This window comes from Anas acuta, chromosome 1, assembly GCF_963932015.1.
Source record: "Anas acuta chromosome 1, bAnaAcu1.1, whole genome shotgun sequence".
In the NCBI taxonomy this organism is placed as follows: Eukaryota; Metazoa; Chordata; class Aves; order Anseriformes; family Anatidae; genus Anas; species Anas acuta.
This window is the reverse complement of record NC_088979.1, coordinates 28,289,532-28,306,093: the sequence shown is the minus strand read 5'-3', so window position 1 is coordinate 28,306,093 and position 16,562 is coordinate 28,289,532. Positions and strand designations below refer to the sequence as shown.

Here is a 16,562-nt window from a genome sequence, read left to right as displayed (position 1 = left end):
TCACATGAAAATTCTTAAGTCTTTTTTTCCCCTTGAACAGAAGTTCAAATTTTTGAAAGAAATTTTGAATAAAAGCAATTTTTTTTTTTTTTTCCCCAAGAGAACAAGCATGAGTCACCCTGGTGAGGTGCTTAGCATGTTTGTAGGAGGAACAACCCCTGTCACTAGTATATTCAGGAAAGCAGCTTTATATAAAAGGATCTGGGGGTCCTGGTGGGCAAGTTGAGCATGAGCCAGCAATGTGTCCTCTCAGCAAAGAAGGCTAATGCACTCATGGACTACATTAAGAGGAGTGTTGCTAGGAGGTCAAGGAATGTGATCCATTCCCTCTACTCAGCACGGATGAGGTCACACCTGGAGTGCTATGTCCCATTATGAGCACCCCTGTATAAGAGAGATATAGACATGCTGGAGAGAGTCCAATGAAGAGCCACAAAGGTGATGAAGGGAGTGGAGCATCTGTCATATCTGGAAAGTCTGAGAGAGCTGAAACAGAAGGCTGCGTATGAACATCAAGAAATACTTATTTACTGAGGGTGGCTGAGCACTGGCCCAGGCTGCCCAGAGAGGCTATGGGGTCTCTCTCCTTGGAGACTGTCACAAGGCATCTGGATGTGGTCCTGGGCACCCTGTGCTGGGGAGCCCTGCTGGAGCAGGGGGTTGGACCAGATGGCCTCTGGAGCTCCCTTCTGACCTTAACTATTCCATAGTTCTGAAAACCTGCTGGAAGATAATAGAGCAGTACTGTAGGGAACTAAAGCAGTTGTAATCCTGCCTGTGCTCCCTGTAAGCAGCAGCCCTTGAAGTCAGCTATTCCCCTGAATCATACCCGGATTTTATTTTTTTGAGAGAGTACTTGGTTTGGTCCAAAAGACAAAACCAAGACATACATGCAGTGGACAGCAGATGGGGAATCTGGGAGTGTGGTTGGGATCAAGGTCATCTGAGCACCATGAGGCACCCTGAACTGGGTCTAAAAGCAGGGAAGGGGTTCCCAGGGACAGTACAGTTGCATTGGCAGAAGAGCCTGGTGGATAGCCTGGTCAGGACAGCTGCACTGCTCTAGCTGACATGCCAGAGCACGTCCCCTGCAGGGGACCAGCTTCCTCCAAGCTCATTTTGTGCCTGACTTTCAAAGCTAGACATTCAAAATGGCTTCAGCACAGCTTTCCAGCCGAAATGCCCAGAGCCAATGTGCAGACCCAACCGCATCCACCCAGAAATGAAACAAGCTCTGCTGGTTTTAGAGCACGAACATTTCCTGCCTCAATGGAAAGGCCTAGATTTGTTATTGCGAAGCTAGGGGCAATCTCACAAAGCCAAGCTTAGACCAACCAGGCAGCAGAGAAGAAAAGAGGGCAACACACTGTGCAAGGGTGGAGAATGGGAGCATGGGATTTGGGATGTGTGGTTTTGGGTGTACATGTAAATTGTTTGTGTGGGCAATTTGTTGTTTTTATAGTGAAAAATCTTGATCTTCCAAAACTGCCTATGTGGAAAAAAAGGGAGTGTATTTTCACTACTCGGATTTATAATCTGCTTTCGAAAGTATGCCCACAGGAAGCAAAATTAGAATTTTCTTCTCAGGACAGTGCTAGCTCAGGAGTTTAAAATATATCTTGAGCTAACATTTTCGTGAGTCATCCTGCATCATCGAGTAAAGATATACATGATGTGAGCACTGCAGATTTAGGAACGAGACGGGGTTTTTTGTGCCTTGCTCCATTATTAGGAATTTTCTGATTCTGCCATCAGTGGTTCCTTGGGGTAAGTCTGCCCCCTGTACAGCACCATGGGAGGTGATAGAGTTATGACTTTGGTCCTGGAAACACGCTGCTAAGATCTGAGCAGCCAAGATATGTGACTATGTTTTCTAAATTTTTGTGGTGCTTTCATGGTTATCATTACACAGAATAGACAGTTAGGTGCCAGTTCACAATCTTATATCCTCAAAGGGAGAAATTAATTCCAGTTTCCATGTGTGAAATTATTCTCTTTAGCAGGAGATACAGCAATAAACTATAACAAGGTGTAAAATATGTTTGGTTTGTAATTATACCAGCTGTGTTAGGAGAATAAAGCAGGGGTTAAATAAGGCCAAGTATTTAATCAGAGGTCTCATAGGGCTATGAATACAAGGAAAGCTGATCTTTTTTCATGATATCAATACAATGCAGTCATCCTGTGTGGATTTTGCATACCATCCTGTCCACGGCCAACGAAGCGACTTCTATTTCAGTAAGAATTAAAGCAAAGGCAAAGGAAGAACAAAAGGCTGAGGGAGCTGATCTGGAGGAGATGATGATAAATCCCACTGCCTCTTGTAAAACCCTTCTGCTCTTTCCTCCACAGCGGCATTATTTTCCCATCATAACCACTTCCTTAATAAACAATTAGGCTTTGTGTTTGGAATCTAAACATACTTTTTGGGGGTGAGGGAGAGAGGGACTGGGTGGCTCAGGGTTTGGCAGTATTTCAGTCAAGAGTCTGAAGTGGTTTGAACTTAATCCAGGTTGTGTTGCCCTCAATTTATTAGCCACCCTGGTGCACGGGAATCACTGTCTCCCCTTCACACTGTTTTGGTGGGTCTGTTCTGTAGTAGCATCAAGCAAGACAAAACAGCATGCATTTCTTTTCTCAGAAATATTTGACTGATTTATTCTGAAAAGTGAATTCATGCTGATCCTGTTCATGCACCTCTGTAATGGAAACTCAGCTTGATGGCCAAGCAAATGCTAAATAAATGAAAACAGGTATTCGGTCCTGACATTTGGCTGCAAAAATAAGAGACAGAAATGCAATGAGCCAGGTGGCTACATCTACATGTACAGTCCATACCTCCACTGCTAGCTGTGGGGATGCAGCAGGATTAATCTGGCATCACTGCCTGGGCAGCTGACATATTTCCATGAGCAAAGCAGTCTCAAACTCAGCTCACATTTCATGGCAGCAGAACTCTGCCATAGGAGAGCTCTTGCCATCCCCTTCTGGCTATGGGACTCATAGCACCACTGTGGCCTTGGGGATGGGCCATGGGGTGGTGCTTGTGCAGTCCCCAAATGAGCAGCCTGTGGACAATCCACAGGCTGGGAAATATTCAACAATTCTGAGGAATGAATCTGTGAAATAATAAGCACACAGAAGACATTCAGTCATTCAATCAAAAGGAAAAAAAAATATATATATATGTATATATAAATATATGAAGAAAGGCTTGCTGTGAATAATTCACTTGTCTCCAGGATAAAGCCTGGGCTGCCCTACTCTGAGCAGGGACTCTGGGGACTGTCACACTACTACTGTCCATACTGGTGACGGTGGCCTGAGATACTCCCTTACTTCCCAGTGCTATCAATCTGGCAGATTCCTGTTGCATGCAATTATTATTAATATCATTTTTTTTAATTATTTTTTTCCCCCAAATGCTTGGAAAATGATGAGATAGTTTGCTAACAAACAGTTTTCATGAAAGAAACAGCTGGCTCGTTCTCCTGCTAGCCCTTTACAAAGACTTTCTGCATGTCTGTTGAGCTGGGGTGTAGCGTGATGAGCTGTTTCTGTTGAGAAACCAGAGTTTACAGAATAAACAGAGTTGAGGTAAACCCTGATTATGGGGAAAGTCTGTGCGTTAGGCTCCCTCGCAGCCTTAACTCACACGACTGGCCTGTATTTTTGGAAACACTTCCAAGGCTTCTCCTTTGTGAATTGGTGCAAATGGCTCGTTGGAGCCAGGCGTGCCTAAATTCTCACCGACTTTTCCTTAATCTCTCTGGCTGGTGCAGGGCCTCAGACAGGCGTGAGGAGATCAAGGGGCTCCCTTGGGAGCGCTCGGCCGGCGCGGGACCGTCCAGCAGAGCCGCCTCGGCGCTTCCACGTCCCGGCCGCGCACATAATTGTACACTTCCCTAAATGGGAGAAGAAACAAAGCAATGTATGTCAATAAACTGAGGGGAATTTATGTTAAAAGAAGCAGCAGCATTTTTTTGTTATTTGCTCTGGGATTTTCACTCTTTGTGCTCAATTCGGTGCACCAGGAATTGACACTGCCTCCTCAAGGGCCGCGTTCAGGCATGTTGTGCTCTTGGGTTGAGAGCTGCACGGCGAGGAAGATTTGATGAAAAATGCATTGCAGAGGGAGATGGTGAAGCTCAGGCAGCTTTTCCTTGGTCTTTGCACCTCTGCAGAGCCAAACCACAGCCTAAGCACCCTCAGTGGTTCCAGATCTTCTCACAAGATGTTGCTACATGGGGTGGAAATGGTGTCCAGTGCCATCAGTCCTCTCCAGGACTGGTGTGAGTTCCCACAAGAAGAAGCATAGAGAGCCCCAGGCCTTTTTTGTTACACGGCTATTGATTTTGTAGCATTACTAATATCAGCGTAGGTGGTGTGAGGCATGTGCCGTTGTGTCTCACCAGCCCAGGAAAGACTGTGTGCTGCAAATGCCGACGCAATGATCGTCGTCCAGTGGGAGTTATGCAGGTGTCCTTGGTGGGTGTAAAATGCTAACGCGTTATGTGGGCAAAACTCCCAGCCAAAAGCCTGGGATCTGGTGTTGACTTTACCTCCGTTCCTTGCTTGGACAAAGTCTCTCCCTTGTTTGCTGTGGGATTATCTATAACACGGCTGGGGTGAGACCTCCAGGTTATGTGCTATTAATCGCTGCTTGTTCCAGTGCAGAGGGATTTTGCATTTTGAAGCCAGGAGGTGAGTGGCTTTCTAACAAAATACTCCAAGATTTGTTTGTTTTATTTCACTCAGGGTCAGGTTCAAAGATAGAAGGCTGATTAAGAAGGATGATGTGCTCCCACTCCATTTTTAACCATCCTTTAGCCAGACCTTCAAAGTGGGTTTTATTTGTTTGCATTTTGAAGAGAATTTCTTGAGATTGGTGCTTACAAGAGGCCATGGTATTACCTGGGAATTATTAATTGGGAGACGTTTGCTACCTTCTGCTGCTCAAAAGCAACTAGAGCATGTTGTTTGTGAAATGTGAACGAAAAATTAAAACAATTTCCTATCTGCTCTCTTTGAAGTTAAGGGGGAAAAAACCCTCAGAGTATAGCTGAATTACCACATAAAGCAACATTTTATTTTATTTTTTTATTAAGTAAAGATCAAAGTAGAGGGAGAAAAGTATTGCGAGGAGTTTACTTTGATGAGTTTGGTTAAAAAATCAAAACTTGGTTTGATGGGGGAGATACAGACACAAAGCACTATGTGCCACGGATTTGCTGAATATGTTAAAAAAAGTGCTGAGCAGTATTAAATTAATGCAAAACTGAAGATTACACAAGGGTAAACACTGCAGCTAATGTTTGACTAGAACTGAACTGAGGGCTGAGTGCCTCCACTTAATTTGCAGACCATGCCCACGGCAACCCCCAGGAGGCTGGGAGTGGAGGAGACAGACATTTTATAGTGAGGAGCCACATTATTATTTTTAAATTTAGAAAAAAAAAAATCTGGCTAAAGTTACTGCTTCTAAACGTTGGGGAGAGGGAACTGAGAGAGAGAGAAAAAAAAAAAAAGAAGGAACAGCGAGTGGCTTTTGGAGCTGAAACAGAAAGATCTGCTAAGCTAATACCCAGTAGGTGCGAATGTCTCTAGTAAATACTAGATCATAAATAGAACTGAGAAAATCAGCATCGTTCAAAAGGCACGCAGCAGATAGCTATTCAGTCTGAAACAGGCTTGCAGACACCCTTCGAGCATGTGTATGAAAAGCATGCTTTCTGTGAGCGTTCATTAATATAACATCCAGCAATGAAACAGTTGTGGTGAGCAAACTCAACAGCATAGGGAACGCAGTGAAATACAGAGTGGCTTTCAAGTACAAATGAATATTTGACAATTATTTCTTCCACTCCACCCAGCTCGGACCATGACACATTTTCCTTCCCTAGCAAGACAGGCCATCCCTGTAACATTGCCTGGTGGCCTGATCCTGCCCTCTGGGATGGTGAGCACAAAAGACAGTTCTTGCTTTGTGATAAAGAGTTTTGTATGGGATCTTCCAGTAACGAAACACACGTTTGGGCTCCTGACAGTCTGTTATTTGTGTGAGGAGTTTGAGAAGAGAGCACTGTCAACAGAAAAGAGAGGAGGGCAGGACTAGGCCAGGACTGCAGCTGATTTAAACTTATTCCTCAGATAACTTTTTTTGAGGGTCATCGAAGCCTTAAGTGCCTTTTAAGCATGATATGCTATGTCTTCAGTAGCACAGCAGTGGATATCTTTAGATTGGGTTTTCATCATATACTTCAATTTTCTAGGCCGGGGGATGACCATAATTGCTGAACAATTCAATGTAATGGAATGGGCTAATTCAGCGCTTTTTACTGCATTTTTCCACATAATATCTAAAATCTTTTTTTCCACCATAACCCATGTTTATGAAAGCAAGCACTTAACCCGCACATTTCCTGGGCTTGAATCATTTCCTTAATAAGGCATAAAATTTTGCAAAATCACTCCCCTTACATTAACACATCATTATAAGGAGATATCAGTGTTTAGCACGTCAGAGGCATACACTAGTCTGTGCAATGTACAGCTACACCGCTCGGCTTCAGAGCCATATACCATGACTTTGAAACAATAATTGTATAAAAGCACGAATCCCTTCCCTTCCCTTCCCTTCCCTTCCCTTCCCTTCCCTTCCCTTCCCTTCCCTTCCCTTCCCTTCCCTTCCCTTCCCTTCCCTTCCCTTCCCTTCCCTTCCCTTCCCTTCCCTTCCCTTCCCTTCCCTTCCCTTCCCTTCCCTTCCCTTCCCTTCCCTTCCCTTCCCTTCCCTTCCCTTCCCTTCCCTTCCCTTCCCTTCCCTTCCCTTCCCTTCCCTTCCCTTCCCTTCCCTTCCCTTCCCTTCCCTTCCCTTCCCTTCCCTTCCCTTCCCTTCCCTTCCCTTCCCTTCCCTTCCCTTCCCTTCCCTTCCCTTCCCTCCCTTCCCCTCCCCTCCCCTTCCCTCCCCTTCCCTTTTTTATTTTTTTTTATTTTTTTATTCAATGTGTTCTCTGTTTTTAGATGTCATTCTTTTGCACAGGATGAAGTATGTCAAACATACTAGCTTTACTTTTAGTTTTGGCTTTGAGTTTGATAAGTAGAAACAAAGCAGCAAGCAATGGCTATGGTTTGAAACAGCTATAACCACAGTTCATAAAATGATATTAAAAGATGACAAAAGCCATAAAAATCTCTGTGTTCCCTTTTCTTGCTGTGTTCTGTCAGACATGAATCTCCTTTTCAAGGGAAGCACTGGAAAAGCTGATATGCTCCTTCAAAAATAATTTTAAAATTGCACAAACCAGAATTTCTCTTGTCATGGGGCTGTGAAGTCATTGTAATGCTGCTGAACATTCAGCACACAGTGACCTTGGCACACAGGTAGAGTAACTCCTGGGAGCAATTCCTCTGACATCAAAAGGTTTGCTTGTTTGCATCAAGTTGAGCGTGTGCTCAGGACCTGGTCTTTTTGGAAATTTCTTGTTGCTATGCGAACTTTGGAACAAGACTTCTTTCCAGAGCAGTTTTGCTGCAACAGCCTTTTGCACAGACAGGGTCACTAAGCTAAAAGTTCATCTCTAGGCAGTCTCAGGAGCTGAACACCTCTCTGCATCCATTGAAAGGGTCGGAATAGATAAGGATGGGGAGAAGACCTAAGCTTTGCTCCAGCTTTGTGCCAGGGGCTGCCCTCCAACCACCCAGAGGCCAAGGGCTGTCTAGTCATTTGGGTGAGAAAGTCACCAGCAGCCAGGCACAAGGCTTATAGTTCTGCTTCTCTGTGGGTCGTTGCCTGCAGAGACAAGCATGCCTGGTAGAAGAGCTATTTCTTGTAAACTCTATGCCTCTAGAGTTTCTCTATTTTAAATGCAGGCAAATAGCTGAAAAGACAATGTTTGTGCACTGGCACAAGGCCTTGGTGCTTACAAGCACAGGAAGTGAGATACAAACACAAAAGTACTTCAGAGTCTTGATCCTTCCCTGCCTCTGCTATTCTTCAGAAGCCCCAGAAGAGTCTTCTGAGGAATGTAAGCAGCTCTATTAACTCAAGCCACTGTGCACACAAAGTACTTCCTAGGAACAGGTCTCACAACTCTTGAAAAGTGCTAGTCAAACAAGTTGAATATCTCTTCGTTTCTGCAAATCTTCAGGCTCTCATATGATCTATCCAAGGAGGAAAAACTCCCTCATGAAAAGGCCAGTAAGCAGCTTTGTTCCTGGCTGATCCATAGCAGGCTCTGGTTTACAACACTAAAAATCTGTAAGACATCATCATTTCATAAACTTCTTCAGATTAGACTCTTTTTGCTGGCTGAAGATCTCTACCTGCTTTCTGAGCACGCCCACTGAATTCTGACTACTCAAGACACAAGAGGTTGAGCACACCAAGAGACAGAAAAGTAACAGATTAAATGAAAACTTGAATGTTACAGGGTTAATGAAAAGTAAACACGTGAGGCCTAGCCACAACCAGAATTAGCGCTGGTAGCCCGCTGGGTCAGTTCTTTATAGCGTGTTCAGGATTAGGATGAGCGGCCAGCAGCATATTACAACAGTGCAGCTATTTGTGTGGGACTGGGCTTAGTTCTCTTGGAAATGTGAAGTCATAATTATTGGGTTCCACTCAGTTTGAAGCAATCCAGAAATGGTTCATCTTCTGAGAGTGTGGGAGGAGAATTTCCTTCTCTTTCTCTCTTGCTTTCTCTCTCCTGTCCTTTTTCGACTTCTTGATCCTAATGTGCTACAGTAAATAGTACTGGGAAAATTATTCATGCTGAATAATTTTGTTGATATATTTCACCCTGGAAACTCTTCAAGCACATTGTGATTTCTCTCGAAAGCGTTTGAAAAATGCCCCTGAATGTAAGCCACGTGGTATAATTTCCCTTCCTCAGTTGGACAACCGGCTCTGTGACAAGGGTTCTGATGGGAGTGCTCACACAGGTCAGGAATGTGGAGCACATCCAGGCTTTGTGAGTTTTTCATGAGTCACAGGATCTCCAGCAGGTCAGAGCCTATTTCTTTGATGTTAAACAAAAACCAATACCAACACAAGTAAACACAAACAAGCAAACAAACAAACAAAAGCTTCAGCGCTCATGAATTTCAGTGCAGACCAGGAAAAATCCCACTCCTTCTCACTGTGGCTAACCATTTTCTTTTTCTATACTCTGGGGCAAAAGCAGCCCAGGAGAGCCCAGGCTGGCCAAATTCACCCACATTTGATAAGTCACTGTGTCAGGGACACTTAGTTCTACAAATTTTCTGCAAGTCAAGTAGGAGCCCTATCTTCCAAGTTTTACTCATGTCCAGAGAATCCAGCATTGGATGGCAAGGAACTGTGTGTGTTGTACATGAAAAATGGCTTATTTTGTGAATGCTGACAGGCAGCAGATAATTGGGTGTATGTTCGTGTGGGGGGTTGATGTCCCAAAATGAACTTTTGAACTTTCAAGCAGAAGCCTGCTACTTGCTAGCTGCAACAGGAATGGGCTGGCTGTAAATTTTGATAACACCTGGGCTAAACAAAAGTATCACGTACCAAATCCTTCAGTTAATAAAGAGACATGGGGTAAAGACACTTAAAACTGATCGTGTGTTGTGCTTTTGCACGTAGGCTATTTAGATTGGGAAGACTGGTTGCCTGGCATCCCAGAAAGCAGAGGAACCTGACAAGAAGGGCTCCCATTAAGAAGACGTGGCAATGGAAAGGAGAAGGAGGCTTATGAAGAGCAAGGCAAAGACCCTGGCTGAAGGAAACCCCCTGGAGTTTGGGGAAGGTCCTGGAGACCTTCAGGCCCTTCCTGGAGGCAAGGGATCAATGCCATCAGTCTCACTTGGTAACAGGACTGTGGCCAGCCCAAGTGAAAGTGGGGTGAAGGGTGGGGGTCAGACATCATATGTACAGTCCTACCACCTTTATTATTTTCCATATTCTTTCCTTGATCAGCCAGGGGTGTGCAGAGCTCAGTGGTGGGGGAGGTGTTTGCTGTGAAAGTCTGTGTTGGGAAGGAGCAGTGATCATGCTATGGGATGAAGCCTCCTTTAGTGATTTGGGTGTAGGTGTCACCACTTGCCCCTCTTTGGAACAGCCATAAGGGCTGAAGGGTAATCATTAATCACACAAGGGTAGATGCTGTTCAGCTCTGAGTTTGGGGCACGGGGTCTGCTCCAGAGGCTACACCCCATTGCATGAGCACATGTCCATGTTTCTACCAGAGACCTGCTGCATGTTTTAGGATGATGACAAACCTATGGTATGCCATACATGCTTGGGCGTTGATGCTACTGGATCTGAAGAAGAAAAGTGCATGGTGTATCTCACATGTACAGGGCACAAAACTCACTGTGGGACTTGGTCCCTTCTCTTGCAGGGCTGCTGCTCCCCATACAGCCTGAAAGATACGTCAAAAATGAGTCTACCATCCCTTGTGCTCCTCCCTCTATTTCATCTGCAACCTTCTACCTCTGGAACCATCTCCAACCTTCTACTTCTGCCCCCTAACAAGGGCAATTTGTGCTTGTAGACTATTAATTGCAGTACAGGGATGCAGCAAGTCATTAATCCAGGCTGACACTTTCTAGGCAATGTATAAACATGCAGCATGCATGTCCCTGCTTTGACACGTCCTTGTATTTGTCTGCTTTCTGTTAAGCAACTCAGACAAATGACATAGAAGTATAGAAAGAAGTGACTGTCTTTGGATTCATCAATGGTTAGCAGCAAAACAGGTCTAATTCTTCCTGACACTGACCTACTGCCTCCCCACTTTTTTTGCCCTGGTCAACCACTATCCCTCCTCAAATGTTTTGTGGCCCTCACATACATCTGGCATCACATGTCTAACTGAAAGCACCAATGGTTTTATATGGCTGTCTAGACCTTATCCAAATTTGTATTTCCACATAATTTTTCTGTCATGTTCAACAACACATGATTACTCTTGGGTGGAGAAATGCCATTTGTAAATAAAGGCCATTTGTAGTGTGGAAAAAATATTCTTTAATGAAGAGATCTGACAAAGATGTGAATGATCTGGGAAGTAAAAAAATCCCAATGAAGGCCTGGGATACTGGGCAGTCCTCTTCTCTTCTCTTCTCTTCTCTTCTCTTCTCTTCTCTTCTCTTCTCTTCTCTTCTCTTCTCTTCTCTTCTCTTCTCTTCTCTTCTCTTCTCTTCTCTTCTCTTCTCTTCTCTTCTCTTCTCTTCTCTTCTCTTCTCTTCTCTTCTCTTCTCTTCTCTTCTCTTCTCTTCTCTTCTCTTCTCTTCTCTTCTCTTCTCTTCTCTTCGCTCTGCTCTCTCGTCTTGTCTCATCTCATTTCCTCGTCTCGTCTCAAACAAAGGAAACAGACAAAGAAAAAACCAGACACGCAAAAGAAACACAAACAACTCCATAGAGATGTAGAAATTTAAAACGGACTGGAATGAAACAGTAATCTGCTGACACATATAACAGCATCCATCCAGCAAACAACATGCTATACAGTGGTTGTGAACCCAAGGCCCCATCTCCTGGGTTCTATGGCTCTGCTTTTTCACTGCCTCCTGAAAGCACTACTGGTGTTTGGGGAGGCAAAAACATGGTGCAAGACTTAACTCAAGATTAAGACTAACTCAAGAAAGGGAGCTACACCTTGAGTAGGTCAGCATCTCTATCAGCTGAACATTTACATAGCCGTCAGAGTCGGGCCCACCTGAACAGGGCTGCTCAGGAGCAAAGGAAGATGGCAAAATGTTGCCCAAGAACAGGGGTTTTCACTGAAGGTTTGGTCAAGACCAAAGGCAAATGGCATCACTGAGCCCGTCAGGCAAGCTACACTTGTATAGGACCAAATCCGTACTTCGTTTGTCTGTCTGTACTTTCTTGCAGAATGAAAGCTGTAATTTGTTCTGAGAGACCTGATGATTCAGCAAAATAAAATTAGTCTCTTTTTCTTGGCATGAATACTCCTTTCAGGCCTTCCTGGGCCCAAGACGCAAAATGCTTTCATAAATAGATAACATTTGAAAGGTCATTGACATACAAACAAACAAACTATCAGGCAGCAAGAATGGAGAAGACATCTGTCCCCACACAACTACGTGGCTGATAGTTTGGGGAATCGAGAAGTTTTCAGCAATAGAATGAATTTACAGTATATGCAGTTAACATAAAGTGACAAAAAATAGAAGGCAGACATTTATTTTCTGTAACCTAAGGGCTTTATTTAAAGGATGTGATAATTTCATACCAGTGGGAAATAGAGGGATTAATGTTGGGATTCATATTCTGTGGATTAGATAAAACAGAAGGAACAACTACAATACGGCTGCAGAAGGACCTGTATCCCAGGACATTATAACGTGTGCTTGCTTCATGTATAGCTCCAGATAAAAGGCACCCCCTAAATAGGGACAGAGGCAGGAGATTTGGCTTCATATGCCCTGGGAAAGGACTTTCTCTCTTCTCAGTACCTCCTGGCTGCTTCCGTTTTGTGCATATGTAGAAGGCACCGGGTTGAGCAGTTGTAACCAGAATGTGATGCTGCACTTTTTTTTTTTTCTTTTAAACTTTTGACTATTACAGACCAAATCACTCCTTCCCACCACAAATGATTTTAAACCCTTGTAATGCCATTGATTTCAGTGGAGCTAATCTGAAAGGTACACACATGGGAGACAGATAAGGATCACCATGCTGGATGACATGGCCTATATTTCATAGCTGGCAAATGCATGTGTTTAGTGGCACCACCACACACTTGGGATAGTAGATGTTGAAATTACATTAATCTGAATTGAATATTCCAAGCAAAACTACTGCCAAAACACACACCCGTTTTGGTAGCAGGGATGGAGGAAAGCCAGAGCTCCTCCTTCAACCCCCTGCAATGAGTTCATGCAGAGTCTTTAAAAAGTTACTGAATTCATAAAGTGGGGGAATGTCATCGTCACCTGACAGTAATGATCACATTTCATGGTAAATAATTACCAGCTCCCAATTACAAATGCGAGCTTCTTAAACTGCCATAATTCATGGCAACATGCTTGTTGCCTCCAGCCATAAATCACAATTTTTGCTAGGGTGTGGGTGAAAGAGCCATCTGTGCTGATTTGCAGCAATCCTCCAAAAAGCACAATTTATCAACATTATGTTCATCTTTCAGCCCATTCCCATTGGCCTGATCTCTTCTGACAATTGTCCTGTTTGTCCCTCCCAGTGCAGGTCACCAGGACAGTCCCTCTAGCACATGCATCCGTAGATAAAGCACCAGTTTCCATGGTCTGCCTTCAGCGCTGGAAGGGCTATTTAACCAGTTCCCACTGCTGACCACCCCTTTTAACAAGGCACAAGGTTTTCTGCAGCATGGTATTTTTTATGAGGCTAGCAGACATTATTCATTTTTTGCCTGGCGGTGCACCCAACAACAAGGCGCCTCAGTAAGCTTGCAGAGAAGCAAAACTACCTTATTGCTCACATCTCTGCCATGGTCCAAATGACTCACTTGCAGTGCTACAGCTGTTTCAGCATTCTCTCTCTCTCTTTTTTAAAATTTTAGGCCAGCTCTATTGGTGACTAAAACTTGTGTAATTAATCTAAAACCTCAACATTTACAATACAAAAGCACCACAAGAAATCCCTCGCAGACCTTGGGCTTCTGGAAGATTTTATTTGGGGGAATCTTATCTTCCCCGCTACCCCCCCCCCCCCCCCCCACACACACACACTTTTTTTCTTTCTTTCTTTCTTTCCTATGTGGAACTAAAAGAACAGAACTTGGAAAGAAGAGCACTATTTATAAAAATGAGCTTACCTCATTTTTGTACTAAAGGAAAGACTGTCAACCTTGATCAGAAAGCAATAATTCTAAAAAAGAGTCAAGTAAGGTTTAATAGTATTATTTTCTCCAGGACTAGAATCATAGAAGTTTTCAGAAATTTAAAATAAAAAAATGAAAATATGAATATTTATGAGAAGTACTACTAGAGTTGGTTAGTAAAACAAAACAAACAAACAAAACAACAAAAAACGTTCAAAATATGTTGCCCCATTTTAGGGTTGGAAACCTTATGAAATGCTTAGCAGGAATTTTATCAAACTATGTTCCATTCTGAGTTTTATTATGATTACAGCCAACTACAACTCTACAACAGCAGAGATACACTGAATTTCTACAGTGCTGAATCAGGTCCTAAGAGTCTTTTCTGTATCTGCTTATTTCATCCACCTTTTTAGCTCATTCTCCTTGGCACAACAGTGGGATATGGTCCACACAAAGTTGTTTTGCAAATGATTTAGTTAAACTGGCACAAGATGTGGTCACTTAGAGTGATTTAAATCTGCTTTGTATCAATTTAGTTTCAGTCATTTCCTGATCAGATTAAGCTAAATCAATATAAACCAACTTTAAATAGATTCCAGTGTTTGCACTGGCTTAACTAATTTGATTTTAAAACACACCTTTAATTAAACCAGTGCAATTCTGCATGTGGAAAAGGCTTTGCAAGGAAGAACTGCTTGTCTGTGATAATTGGCTAATATTTTACTACCCGGTTGTGTTAATGGTGACCTGTAAAATACAGCAGAAAAAGCAATGCTATGCCTAAGAAGCATGACAATAGGTGAGAATTGGAGAAATGCTGTGCCTTCCCCATGGCCTGGGGGCAGGCTAGATGTGGGAGGATAGCTGTGACCTGTCAAAAGACAGTTAACATATTTACAAGGAAGATGTATTTCATTTATGAAACCGGCCAGTCTATAGAGAACAGATAGCAGTTGGAGAAAGCATGCATGTATGTACCTGCTGCTTGGTGGTTGGGGGGTTTCAGTGCTCTTTTTATTCTGTTTAAGGCGTTTTGACTTGCAAGTTCTGAATATTTCTCACTACTTTTTTTTTTTTTTTTTTTCCCCCCCATAAATTCCTTTCTTCTAAACCCCCCCCTCACCACCCCCCCCATCCGAAAATAGTGGCCATTTTTTGGCAATGTGCAGCAATGCATGCAATCCAACAAATTTACTTAAACAGAATACATGAAACCCGTAGCTTATCACAGAGTTAGAACTGTGGCCGTTCTTTGGGGTGTTTCTTTTTGTTATCTCCACAGACATATTTGTGCATAAACTGCTAGTCACATAAATTCTGAACATGACTCACACTCAAAAATTTGCAACACTTTTGATTAACTGCCCAAAAGTAATAGAAACATATGTAATCTCTGAACTGATGCTCCAGATAGCAAACTAGCCAGGAAGCCTATGGGTTGCAATCGCCATTTTGCTATTGGGAAATTGAAACACAGGGAAACACAAATCTAAGATCCCACCTATGCATAATGTGTGTCACCAGCAGAGCGGACACACAACTGCACAACTGCCTGCAACATCTGCCCAAGTCGCAGAAAGATTAAATCAAAGAAAAATGGATGTCATGAGACCGACCAGTTGGTAAAAAAATAAATTAAAAGTATTACAGAAGGGAGAGAGGCAACAGCCTACTCCCAGTGCTACCCCACAGTGTCTTCCTAGGGGAGGACGAGAACCCTCTGCTTTGGGGAAATTGACAAGGCTAATCAGAGCTGTTATGCCTGTTCTCTCCCCTTTGTCCCAGGAAAGCTGGAGTAGAAAAGATGCTGCCTTGAAGACTTACTGGGGAGTAAAGTGGAAAGGCTGGGTAGAAGCCTTGCAAATGCTGAGGGGAGATGAAGCAGCTAAGAATATCTTGACTGATGAGTGTTGTCTGAAATGGTATCAGCACAGCATGATAGTCTTGACAGTCTTCTGTCTTCCAGCTCTGAAGGATGAGGGCAGGATGGTGGATGTAGTTTTCCTTCCCAACACAGGACAACGAGCCCTGACTGAGCTTGGTGGTGCTATCATCTGGTAGCTGACTCAGGCACTGCAACCTAGTGGAGACATAAACCTCACTCTGCATGAGAAAAGCCAACAGCACTGCATTGTTGGGTGTGAAGTAAACTTTGTTTTAGATCTGATGCACTGCATTTTGCTGCCCATAGGGCAGTGTCACCCAGGAAGTGCCATGTGGCAATCTACAGCTGTTCTTCTGCTGTAATTACTGAGATGAGTCCTCGGAGCCCCAAGCCCCACAGCCTTATCACGACTAAGAGGTGTTTCCTCTCATCAAGATGAAACACAGCATACTGCTGCCTGCAGCCTGAAGGGCTCCCAGTTGGATGTCGTAGCTGCTCTAGTTAATTAATTCAAATTGATTGGGACCCTGACAAGGTGCCAGTGTGCCTAACAGGCACAGGTTGAGCATGCCTTTGCTCAGGATACTTTTGTAGAACACGCAAGAAGCTAAGTATGTGTAAACAGGCACATTTTAACAACTTGCATCCCACCTTGTAATTTCTGGTTTTAAAACCTATCTGGATGAATCAGAAGCAACACACAGAGAATTTGACTGCTGGTGTAAATGAGGCACATGTCCAGGACCCCTTCTTTTACTGTGGGAGTAAAGCCTGCCATTAAAGCCCAAAGTCCCAATGTTGCCCACACTGGGCTGTTATTCTCTGTGTTCTGGCAGTGTCAAATGATAGTGAGGGCTGATTAATGTTAAGTACATTAG

The 16,562-nt window shown here is 43.6% G+C and overlaps 1 long non-coding RNA gene across 2 annotated transcripts; it reads left to right on the top strand.

Annotated features, from left to right (window-relative positions):
- The first annotated feature begins 4,574 nt into the window (after positions 1-4,574).
- LOC137850100 (uncharacterized) lies at positions 4,575-10,509 on the top strand. Of its 2 annotated transcripts, none has more exons than XR_011092259.1 (3): positions 4,575-4,704; positions 9,614-9,836; positions 10,371-10,509. It is a non-coding gene; the product is annotated as an uncharacterized lncRNA (long non-coding RNA). The 2 variants fall into 2 exon arrangements; XR_011092260.1 differs by having other exon boundaries at positions 9,614-9,806; positions 10,371-10,506.
- The last annotated feature ends 6,053 nt before the right edge of the window (positions 10,510-16,562 follow it).